The sequence below is a fragment of the Pelecanus crispus genome, chromosome 17 (genome assembly GCF_030463565.1).
Source record: "Pelecanus crispus isolate bPelCri1 chromosome 17, bPelCri1.pri, whole genome shotgun sequence".
In the NCBI taxonomy this organism is placed as follows: domain Eukaryota; kingdom Metazoa; phylum Chordata; class Aves; order Pelecaniformes; family Pelecanidae; genus Pelecanus; species Pelecanus crispus.
This window is the reverse complement of record NC_134659.1, coordinates 47,502-59,912: the sequence shown is the minus strand read 5'-3', so window position 1 is coordinate 59,912 and position 12,411 is coordinate 47,502.

Sequence of the window (12,411 nt, the reverse complement as noted above, 5' to 3'; positions counted from 1 at the left end):
AGCGAGGGCTGTGTCTGGCGGGGAGAATCCGGGGCCAGCGGGGACCAGGACGTTGGTTGCCCTGGGAAGCGCGTCCCCGCGTAGGAACGGAGCGGGAACATCGCGGAGCAGAGCCTGAGCGAGAGACGTGGCACCATCCTCTGGCACGTTCCCCCCATGCCGTGGGGCAGCCGCCATCCAGGGGCTGGGGGGGCTGCAACCACGTTTGCCCCCCCCCCTCCCCCCCCCCCCCCCCGTTTTTTTTCTAGCGGAGGTCGCCTTTTGGTGGGGGGTCCATGTACATATGTAAATGGCATTACTAAAGTAACAAGCTGCCAGTCGGGGCCACTTCCCTTGTTTTGTGCCTGTTTTTGGGGGTGAATAAAAAGGGGGGGAGGGGCTGGGGGGTGATGATATCATTTTGGACACCCCAGTGTCACTGAGGGGGTGATAATTGCAGCAGAGGAGCAGGTGAGTAGGGGATGGGGGTCATGGGGAGGGTTCCCCCCAAAGGGGGGGGGGGGGGGGGGGGGGGGGTTACAGCCCAAAAATACCTGAAGACTGGGGGGGGATGATATAAAAAATACTCAAAAATTTAAATATGGGTTGTGAGGGGTTGAAATAGAGAAAAATCTCTCCTTTTTATATATATTGAAAAATAATATTTATATATATTAAAAGGTTTTCAAAATAAAACCCTATATCTACTGTATTTATTATATAAAGGATTTTCAAGTATAAAAAAACCTCTAAATAGAGATGTAGGTTTTAAAATACAAAAATAACTCATATATATATATAAATTTAAAAATAAAGGAATTTAAAATGCAAAAAATTATATGAAGGAATTTAAAATAGAAAAAAAAGTCTGAATAGATAGAGCTATCTGCACTTACTGTGTGTTATGTAGTAAATCCAAGCAGTTACATGTAATCTAGATAGAGATTATAAGTGTAAATTGATAACTTAAGTCTAAATAGATGTAAGTAGATATCTAAGTCTAAATAGAGAAGTCTAAAAAGATATTAAGGTATGATAATATATGTCTAAACAGATACCTAGTCTAAATAAATGTTCTATGTAATAAGTGTTCTAATATGTAAGTGTTTTAATATGTAAGTGTAAATAGTCTGAATAAATATAGAAGTGTAAATACTTAAGTCTAGACAGATATATGTGTCCTGGTTTCAGCTGGGATAGAGTTAATTTTCTTCCTAGTAGCAGGCACAGTGCTGTGTTTTGGATTTCGGATGAGAATAATGCTGATAACACGCTGATGTTTTTAGTTGTTGCTCAGTACTGCTTATGCCAGTCAAGGACATTTCAGCTTCCCATGCTCTGCCAGGGGCACAAGAAGCTGGGAGGGGGCACAGCCATAATAGTTGATCCAAACTGCCCCAAGGGCTATTCCATACCATACGGCGTCATGCTCAGTATAGAAACTGGGGGGGTTGGCCGGGGGGAGCAATCGCTGCTCGGGAACTGGCTGGGTATCGGTCGGTGGGTGGTGAGCAACTGCATTGGGCATCACTTGCTTTGTATATTATTATTACTATTATTATATTGTTATTATTACTACTATTTTACTTTATTTCAATTATTAAACTGTTCTTACCTCAACCCAGGAGTGTTTCTCACTCTTACTCTTCTGAATCGCTCCCCCATCCCACTGTGGCAGGGGGAGTGAGTGAGTGGCTGCGTGGTGCTGAGTTGCTGGCTGGGGTTAAACCACAACAAATTGGTAAATTGGTAATATATTAAAAACATATATATTTAGGGAAAATATATATGTAAATATATATATAAGTGTAAATGTCTATGCTATATAAGGTTTTTAAAATGCAAAGAAACCCTATTTATAGAAAGGATTTAAAAACTTGACCCCCCACAATCTCTATTGAAGATAGAAAAGCACTTTTAAAGCTGCCCTGTCCCCTTCTCCATGTTCTCCTTTATCCATCCCAATTTGGGGCCAATTCCCCCAAGTGGAGACTACCCCCTGTGGGTCCACACACGCAGAGCGGGAGCCGCTGCCACAGCACAAAAATACCCCAACCCCCCTGATTCTGGATCTGCAATGGGGAGAAAAAAAGAACGACGTGAGGTGGATGGGGTGATGACACCCAACGATTTTGGGGCTCTTGGGAAAGCCAAATTCACCTGGATTTGTGCAGCCAGAAAGAAAGGGAAGAGGGGGGGGGGGAACCACACCCACCCAAAACCCCCACCAAAACCCCAAAAGAACGCCTCTTTTTCAAGAACGAAACCAAAAGCAAGAATCACCAATTTTTGTGTTGTGGAAAAGCACTGAAAAACCCCAGGATTGAATATGTTTGGAAAAAGCAAACAAATGCATTTTCTATTGTGGCAAAGCCAAAAAGTAAAAAAGGAAAAAACCACAACAAAACCCAAACCCCTAATTTGGGCTAAACGTGGGGTGAAACGCTGGCAGTTTGAGGAGCACCGCTGAGCGTTATCCAGCGTGGATCCGGTGTGGGTCAGTTACGCGGCGCGGATCGCCTGCTGCGGCTTGTCCCAGGTGAGTTACCTGCTGTGGATTACCCCGGGCGGACCCCCTGGCGTAGGTCATCCCCACACGTGTCCCCCCGTGCACCTTTTCACCCGCACGTGCCCCACTGTCTGTGTCCTCCTTCTCCTCCCCGTCCCCCTCTGTGTGTCTCCCTGCCCTCCCGAATGCTTTCCACCCAAGTGTCCCCCTGCACGAGGTTTTTCCCCCAGGTGAGTTATTTTTCCCCGGGGACGTGCACCCGCCTCCGCCCCACCATATTGGGCACCACCCCCCATAATCTCTCTGCTTCTGGGCCCTCAGGGCGCTGCTTGCAGCCCCCCAGACACTTCCCTGCACCCCGCTCCCACCCCCGTCTCCCTCCTCTGCTGTTTTGGATTTGTGCTGGGAACAGCGTTGATGACACGCTGGTGTTTTAGCGACCGCCAAGCAGCATTTGCACAGAGTTAAGCCTTTTTTGGCTCCTCGTACCGCCCCGCCGCTGAGCGGGTTAGGGGGGCACGAGGGGTTGGGAGGGGACACGGGCGGGACAGCTGACCCCAGCTGACTAAAGGGCCGTTCCGGACTACACGACGTCGTGTTCTTAGCTAATCGACAGGCCCTGCACAGGAAGCCTTCCTTGTGTGTAGGCGGGATGAGGAGAGCAGAGTTCCGGCAGCGCAGAGGTGAGGACAGGTGCAAAGAGAACAGTGAAGCCCAGGCCTCCCCAGCGTGTTGCTCATTCGCATCCGGTCTGCTTGGGCGTGCTGTTTCCCAATGAACGTATCTGCCCCTCTGACACAAAGCAGCTTTCGTCTCTTCTCGCCTGCCTTGAGGATGCCATGTGTGTTGCTGCTTTGTTTTGTTTTGTTTTAACCTTTCCGCAGCATCTGTTGACTCGCTGCTGCCACTCTCGCAACGCGGCTTGTACGTGCAGAGCAATACAGCGATGCTGGGCGCTTACTGCAAAGGGAAAAAAGAAAACCCGTTAGCGGTTCCTTGTGCTGCTTCTGCTTCCAAGGTAATGGGGTAGGGGGCATGGGCAGAAGGAGCGCCCAGGCTTTCGGAGCAGCCGGATGCTGCTCGGGGCTGCCACAGTCGAGCCCTGGGGTGCTTCTGGCAACGGAAGCAGCGCACGCCGTGCCGCGTGGGCCGCGAGTGGGAAGCGGGCAGAGCAATACAAGCCCTGCTCTTGGACCCCCCCGCAGTCAGTAGCTGCCGCCTTTGGGTGGTCTAAACGGGGCTGAGGTAGCAGTCATTTCTCATTCTGCGGAATAATCGGAAAAGAATTTTGAAGACGCCGCGGCCGCCCGGCGCTCCAAAGCGGGTCCTGCAGCGGCAGCCCCGCGCATGCGCTTTGCCGCGCTCTGTGCTGCCACGTGGTGTGCGAATGCGGACGTGGAGCTCCGGCTCCGCGCATGCGCAGTGGGGCTCTTTCCCGGGGCTCGGTGCTGCCACCCGGTGACCAGAATTTGTTACTGCAGCCCCAGCCCTCTCGGTCGCCGAAGGGCGGCGGGAATCGCCGAAGAGCGCCGGGAATTGCCGAAGGCAGGCGGGGAATGCCGAAGGGCAGCGGGGAGTGCCGAAGATTGCCGGGAATCGCCGAAGGGAGTCGGGGAGTGCCGAAGAGTGCCGGAAATCGCCGAAGAGCGCCGGGAATAGCCGAAGAGCGCCGGGAATCGCCGAAGAGTGCCGGGAATCGCCGAAGGGAGTCGGGGAGTGCCGAAGAGTGCCGGGGAATCGCCGAAGGGCGGCGGGAATCGCCGAAGGGCAGCGGGGAGTGCCGAAGGGAGGCGGGAATCGCCGAGGGGAGGCGGGAATTGCCCTCGGGGTCCACCCAGACCCATGGGTCCCTCAGGGGGGCTCCCCTGGGTCCCAGCGGGGCACCCCCCCCACCTTTTGAGTCATTTCTCATTCTGCGGAAAAATTGGAAAAGAATTTTGAAGATGCTGCGGGCGGCCGACGCTGCGGCCCTGCGCATGCGCAGTGGGGCTGTTCTCCCACGCTCAGTGCTGCCGCCTGTTGACCGAAATGTGGTACTGCAGCTTCGGCCCCGCGCGTGCGCAGTAGCGCGCTTTCCAGCGCTCAGTGCTGCCGTCTGGTGAACAAAAGTCGGTACTGCAGCTCCAGCCCCGTGCACGCGCAGTGAGACCCTTTTCCAGCCCTCAGTGCTGCCACCCGGTGAGCAAAGTGCGGTACTGCAGCTCCAGCCCCGCTCATGCGCGGGGGCGAGCTTTGCTGCGCTCGCTGCTGCCACCCCGTGACCAAAAAAATGGGCACTGCAGCCCCAGCCTTTCTCCGTCTCTCTCTGGCCAGCGCTCTGCCCCTGTTCGTGAATTCCTCCTTCTCCGCCCTGTAGCCTGTCCCTTTTGGCCTTTGTCCATCTCGCTGTCTCTAGCTCTCCGAGGACCCTATTTTAGAATTGCCCCCCCCTTCTTTCTGTACGCATAGCTACCTTTTGTGCCCTCCCGCGCTCTTTTTTCCGGCTCCCTGTCCCTATTTTTTTAAATCTTCCCCCTCTGCCCTGCAGCTTGTAGCCTGTGGGGTTTGGTTTGCGTGGTTTTCCCCCGCCCCAGCCCCGGCCCCGATCCCTTCGCTCCGTTGTTCGCTTTCCCGGGCTCGGTGCTGCCACCGTGTGACCAAAATTCGGTACTGCAGCTCCAGCCCCGCGCAAAGTGCCGTGGGGCGCTTTCCCCGGGCCCGCTGCTGCCGCCCTGTGACCAAACTCCGGTACTGCAGCCCGGCAGCCGCCCATGCGCATTGCTGCCACCACGGGATCCAGGGGGCCGCCCGTCGGTACCAACCACGCGATGCCGCCGTGCTCGGCGCTGCCCGCCGGTAAGGAAACGCCGCTGCCGCCCCCGGGCGTGCTCTTGGCGCGCACGAGGCGGAACAGCAGCGCCGGTGCTGGCCCCGGGCGAGAGCGGTTCCCGCAGCGCCGGCACCGCGCGGGTCGGCAGCAGCGCCGCCGCAGCCTTGGCTGCCGCTGCAGCGCGGCAGGGTGCTGGGCGTGATGAGCGGTGGCGGGCGGCGGGCAGGAGCCCCGGTGAGGCGAGCGAGCCCCTTTGGGGGTGCGGGGGTGTCGCCTGCCCGCTGGCCCCGTGCTCTCAGCCAGGAGAGCCCCGTGTGCTCTCTCAGGGGGAGGCCGGCCGAGCGAGCGGAGTTACAGCAGAGGAAGGGAGGAGAGAGGCTGAAAGCAGCGGCCGAGCTGGCAAATTCTCCCGAGGGCGAGAGCTGCGGTGAGTCCCGGGCCTTCGGGGCCCTGTCTCCCCTCCCGTGCGTCCGGGTCCCTCCCTGCCCCGCCCTTGGCCCCCTCGCTTTCCCACGCTGCTGCGATTTCCGTCCCCCCCGCCCCTTCCCTGCACCTCTCTTCTCCTTTCTATTCTTCTCTCCCACTCCCTCTTCCTCTCTTCTTTCATCTCGCTTGTTCTACCGCTCCCTTTTCTTTTTCTCTTTGCGCTTTTGTCCTGCTCCCTCTCCCTCTCCCCCCCCTTCTCTGTCTCAGTCCTGCAGCCCATCGCTGTTTTTTCCCTTTGCCGTCTCTTTGTCCTGATCTGTATCTGTCTCTTTACCCCCCCTCCCCCCCCCCCCTTGCCTGTTCCCTGGTGTTCTCTTCCTCTCTGCGCCTGTACGTGCCGCTTTGTGTCCCTGCCTTCCTATCGCTCTCCTTCCCTCCTTCCCTCCTTCCTTCTCTTTCTCTCTTGATCCCTTTGTCTTGCTCGCTGTTGCTGGTTTTTTTCATTCTGTATTTTGCTGTCCGTGTTCCCCTTCCTGTTCATCTCTTACTCTCGCTGAGCCTTTGTGCTGCTCCCCGTCCCTGTTATTTACGGCTTCGCCTCTGTGCCCCGTTTTTTCCTCGTGCTCCACCTCTCCGTCATTCTCTTGGTTGCTCCCTGTCTCGGCATCCTGCTCCCTGTCCCTCTTTCTTCTGCAGTATCCCACTTCCTGGCTCCCTGTCCCTCACCTGGTTTCTGTATTGCTCCGTCCTTCGTCCTGTCTTTCCTTGTTCCTCTGGCCCACTGCCCATCACTGTTTTTTTCCTTCCTTCCTTCCGTCCTTCCTTCCGTCCTTCCTTTTCTCTTTCTCCATCTGTCTGCCTTGGTCCTGTGCCTCTCCTCCTCTCTCTAATGTTTCTTTCTCCATCTGTGCCCCGCTCGCTGTCCCTTTTCTCTTCTCTCTGCCCTCCATCCTCCCCCTAACTTTTTGCCTGTATATCTCCATACCGCTGCCTGTCCCATCGTTTCTCTCTACATCCTCCTGCCCAGCTCGCCGTCCCATTATTCCCCTCTGTCCCGCTCCCTTTCTTCTCATCCTGCAGCCCAGCGCTAGTTTGTCTTTCTCCCTCTCTTTGTCCTGATCCGTGCCTCTCTTTCCCCCCTCAATCCCTCTGGCTCGTTTCCTATCTTTTTCTCTTCCTCCCTCCCTTATTCCTCTCGTTCAGGTTCTCTCTCAATCCGGCTGTTGGGCTCCCCACTCGTCACTTTGTTTCCCTCTGGCCTGCTCCCCGACCCTGTTTGTTCTTCTGCCATGTCCCTGCGGGGCTTCTCGTGCCTTTTTTTTAGTGACGCGTGCATCTGGCTGTCCTTTTCCCTGTGCCTTTCTTTCTCTGCCCCTCTGTCTTTCTCCCTCGTCTTATTTTTTCTTTCCGTTCCTCTGTTCTGCTCCCCATCGCATCTCCATGTGCAGCTAGAGTCGGTCAGTTGTCGCTGTGGATAAATGGGGGCTTGTTCTTTCTGTCTCGCAGGGGCAGTGCTGAGGACTCAGTTGTTGGTTCCTCTCTGGGGACGTTGTTAACTGCCCCTGGCTCGGACTTGCGTGGTTTTCGCCTTTGGCCCCGTTCTCCTGGCGGCACGGGCGAAAAGGGGCAGGTGGAGCGCTTCTTGGCTGTGGCCGGGAGCTGGCGCGGCTGAATCTGGGGAGGCCGGAGACAGGTAAAGCAGCTGAAGAATAAAATAAAGAGGATCCAGCTGGCAGCTGCCTCCCGCTGCAGGCAAGAGAGCGCCTGCCTCTCTGGGTGAGGAAGGATCCCTCTTTGTAGTCGCGGAGCGCGTGAGCGACCGAGCAAGCAAGGCTGCGTCTAGGAAGCCTTGTCTCGTGAGAGCTGTAAGACAGCCCCGTATCCTCTTAGGTGGAGGACAGCCAAGCGACCGGAGTTACAGAAGAGGAAGGGAGAAGGAGAAGGAAGCGTCCGAGCTGGCAAATTCTCCCGAGAGCGAGAGCTGTGGTGAGTCCCGGGCCCTCGGGGCCCTGTCTCCCCTCCCGTGCGTCCAGTTGCCTCCCTGCCCCGCCCCTGGCCCCCTCGCTTTCCCATGCTGCTGCAATTTTTTTTGTGTGTGTTAATTTTTTTGGTTTTTTTTCCCCCCGCCCCCTTCTCCCCTGTGCCTCCTTTCTGCATCTTGCTCTGAGCATCTGCCTGTCCCCATCTTTTAGGTCCCCCCTCTCTCTGCCCTGTAGCCCATGGCTCTTTTTTCCTTCTGTCTCTCTCTCTGCCTGGCACCTGGCCACTACTTTTGCATTCTCCCCTCTGTGTCCTGTAGCCCGTCATTATTTTTGCCGTCTCTGGCTCCCCCCCGCCCCCTTCTCCATCTAGCTCTTTTTTGCTTCCCATCCGTGTTTTTTAATTCCTTCCTCTCTGCTGCGTAGCCCTTCGCTTTTTCCTTTTCTCCATCTCTCTGTGTCCGTCGCGGTGCCCCCGTGGCTGGATGCCAGGTGCCCACCAAAGGTGCTCTGTCGCTCCCCTCTTCAGCTGGACAGCGGAGAGAAAAATAGAATGAAAAGCTTGTGGGTCGAGATAAGCACAGGGAGAGATCGCTCAGCAATTACTGTCACAGGCAAAACACAGGCTTGACTTGGGGAAACCAGTCTAATTGATTACCAGTCAAATCAGGGTAGGATAATGAGAAATAAGAACAAAATCTTAAAACACCTTCCCTGCACCCCCTCCCTTCTTCCCAGGCTCAACTTCACTCCTGATTTCTCGACCTCCTCCCCTCTGAGTGGCGCAGGGGGACTGGGGAATGGGGGTTGTGGTCTGGATTTTCCCCTCGGTCTCTCTCTGCCGGGCTCCCTCTCTTTGTGTTTTCATTCCACGTTTTCTGTCCCGTAGCTCCATGCTATTTGCTTGCCTTTCTCCGTCTCTCTCTGGCCAGCGCTCTGCCCCTGTTCGTGAATTCCTCGTTCTCTGCCCTGTCGCCTGTTGCTTTTGTCCTTTGTCCATCTCGCTGTCTCTGGCTCCCCGAGGACCCTATGTTAGAATTGCCCTCTGCCTCTTCTTTCTGTACACATTGCTACCCTTTTTGCTCTCCTGCTCTCTTTTTTCCCGGCTCCCTGTCCCTATTTCTTTATTCTTCCCTCTCCGCCCTGCAGCGTGTAGCTGTGGGGTTTGGTTTGGTTGTCATGCCACGCACCCTACCGGCCCCTTCCCTCCGTCATTCGCTGTCCTGGCTCTCTGTCCCTGTTGTCTCATTCCTCCCTCTTTGCCCTGCTCTTGCCACTTTTTTGTCTTTCCCCATGTCTCTCGGTCCAGCTTCCTGCCCCTGTTCTTCAATCCTCCTTCTCTGTCATGCTGTCCGTCCCGGGTTTCTCCCGCATCTCCATCCTGCTCCCCAGCCCTCTTTGTTAGTGTCTGTCGAGCTCCCTCTCCCCGTTTCTGTGGCCTCTCTTCCTCCCTGCTGCTTCTTTCTCCACCTCTGTTGGGCTCCCTTGTCCCCGTCCTTCTCTCGCTGTCCCATTCCCTGCCTCGTGCTTTCTCTCTACACCCCCCTGTCCAGCGCCGCGCTCCTCATTTTTGGCATCCTCCACCTCTGTCCGTTCCCTGCTGAACCGATGAGCGTGGCTCCCGGAACCACTGCCAGGGTGTCTCAGGGGCAGGGGGAGCATCGGAGGCCCCGAGCCCCGGAGCAGACTCGCTCCCGGGACTTGTTATGTGCATGACTGAATAAACACTTGCCGGCTGCCTTTGCGCTTCCTTTGCACCGGGCAAGGGGCTGTGACGGGGCCCAGGGTAGGAGGTGACACACTGTGGGGGTCAGGCAATGGCCCCCTGTTCCTGCTGGGCTCCAGCTGTGGGCCGGGGCTGGAGGAGCCCCAGGTGCGGGCAGTGAGGCTGATGGCCAGGGCCCCTCTGTGTAAAGGGGTGGCTGCCGGTGGAGGGGCTGGTGCTGCTGGTGCTGCCCTGCCCCGGGGGGCCGTGGAGGGGCCGGTGTGAGGCAAGGGAGGAGCAGAGCAGTCGCCGGGCTGTGGCTGCACCGAGGGAGAAGGTGAGCAGGGGCCGGGCGATGGACTGGGAGGGTGACGGTGTCTACGGGGGGGTACGGGGCTGCTGTGTCGTGTCGTGTCATGTCGCAGCTGGCGGCGAGGGGAGCCCGGGCGCAGGGGGGTGCCGCGCCGTGTGCCGGAGCCGGGCGGCGGGGGTGTGGAAGTGCCGCGCCGTGTGCCGGAGCCGGGCGGCGGGGGCTGCCTGAGGAGCGCGGGGCTGCGCCGAGGGCTCGGCAGGGCTCCCGGGGGCGCCGGCGGGCGAGGGGAACGGCGGCGTCCCGGCAAGGGAGAAAGTGGGGCCGGCTGCCTCTCGCGGCGTGCCGGCAGCTGCAGTGCTGGGCACGGAGCTTGCGGTCGGCCATGTTGCCTGCGCGGAGTGTGCCGGGAGCTGTAGTTTTCGCGGCACGGCCCAGTCACGCGGCAGCCTGGCGGCCGAAGCGCGGTGCTGCGTCCCAGCGTTTGCACGCCGGGTGTGGTCCCTCCGGCGCGCCGTCGGTGTCCGGCGCATGCGCGGTGGGCGGGAGCGACATGGCGGCACGGCGGGCGCGATTGCCGGTGGCGGGTGAGGGCCAGGAGCAGTGGCGATGTGATGTGATGTGATGTGAGCGAGCCCCTTTGGTGGGTGCAGGGGTGTCTGCTGCCCGCCGGGCACCCGGGGGTGGCGGGAGGGGAAGCTTCAAAGCTGCCGCTGCGGCAGGCTGCCGGGTAGCTGGGGGCGAGCGGGGTCGGGGCAGCCCCAGGGAGTTCCCCGAGAGAGAGCGGCGATAGGAGGGAAGGAGGAGGACATGCCGCTGGCGCGGACAGCGGGCACGTCCCCAACTGGCCAGAGCTCCCCCTGAGCGCCTCCCCCCCCCCCACCCCGGGCCCACTGAGCCCATGCAGCTGCCCCCAGCTCCAGCACCTGCCCTGAAGCCTGTCCTGTAGCCCTAGATCACCCCTAAGCCCTGTCGCGAAGGCTGGAAGCTGGCCCTCGAACACGCTGGATTCTCCCTTAATGTAGTACCGATAGCAGCAGTGCAGGGAAGGAGCGGTGTCTGCAGAAGCGCCTGTATAAGCAGGGGCTCTGGCCGGGGGCAGGCTCTGGTAATAATGGCCACTGGTTGTTCTTTCCCCCTCCCAGAGGCTGCGCTGAGGACACGGTTGCCCGTTCCTCCCCTGGAGATGCCGTTGACTGCCCCAGCTTCAGGCTGGCGTGGGTTGTCTGTGCCTGGCCTTGCACTCCTAGCGGTGTGGGTGCAAAAGGAGATGGGCGGAGCGCTTGCTGGCTGTGGCCGGGAGCTGCCGCGGCTGAAGCTGGCGAGGCCAGAGAAAGGTAAAGCAGCTGAAGAAGAAACTAAAGAGGGTGTAGCCGGCAGCTGCCTCCCGCTGCGGGCAAGAGAGTGCCTGCCTCTCTGGGTGAGGAAGGATCCCTCTTTGTAGTTGCAGAGCGCACGAGCGAGCGAGGCTACGTGTCTGGGCAGCCATGTCTCGTGAGAGCTGTAAGAGACCTGTGTATCCTCTTAGGTGGAGAACAGCCGAGCAACTGGAGCTACAGAAGAGGAAGGGAGGAGAGAAGGAGAAGGAAGCGTCCGAACTGGCAAATTCTCCTGGCAGCGTTGAGAGCGAGAGCTACGGTGAGTCCCAGGCCCTTGGGGCCCTGTCTCCCCTCTTGTGCGTCCCGGTCCCTTTACCTCTCCTCACCTCTCTGTTGTTCTTTCCTGCTCCCTGTCTCTCTTTTTTTTTTCATCCTCTGTCTCTGTCCTGCCACCGTCGTGTTTTTTATCTTTCTCCTGATATGCTTCTGTTTCTTTTTTTCCCCACAATTGCTCTGAGCTGTTCCCTAGTGTTCTTTTCCTCTGTGCGCCTGTACGTGCTGCTCCGTGTCCCTGCCTTCCTATCTCCCTCCTTCCTTCCTTCTCTTCTCTCTTTCTCCCCCTTTGTCTTGCTCGCTGTCACTGCTTTTTTTCATTCTGTAGCTCACCGTCTGCTTCCTGCCCTAGTTTTTGTTGTCTTCTGTCTCTCTGCAGGGCTCCTAATACCTCTCTTTCTTTCTCCACCCCCCCCCCCCCCCCATTGTCATTATTCTGGTCTGCCGCTCTGTCTTGCTTCCTATCCCATCTTTTCTGCCTATATTTCTTTGTCCCCCTCCCTGCCCGTATTCACGTTCGTCTTTGTCCTGTTGGCTGTCCCAGGTTTCTTTCTCCTCCATCCTGCTGCTGCCCTGACTTTTTTTTCTCCTCTGTCTTGCTCCCTGTCGCTCTTTCTGTCTCTTGTGCTCCGTCCCTGCTGCTTTTTTCTCCATCTCTGTCCAGCTCTCTTCCCTTTCTTGTTTGCCTTTTGCGGTCCCTCTGCCCTGCTTCCTCTCACTGTCTTTTCTGTCTGTCTCTCTGCCCCGTTCCCTCTTCCGTTCGTTCTAACTGTATCCCCCTGTCCAGCTGGCTGTTCCTTCTTTCCTTTCTCTCTTCCTCAGTAGTTTTTGCATCCCCATATCTCTCTGCCCCACTGCTCATGACATTTGTGTTTTTCCCTCCAACGCTGCCCTGCGCTCCATCCCTTTTTTCTCTCTCTGTCATTCTGTTGTGTTCCCTGTGTCTCTATTTTTAATATTTCCATCTCTGTCCTGCAGCCCGGTGCTGGTGTTTTCCCCCTCCCTCTCTCTCTCCTGCTACCCATCCTAGGCCTTTTTTCCC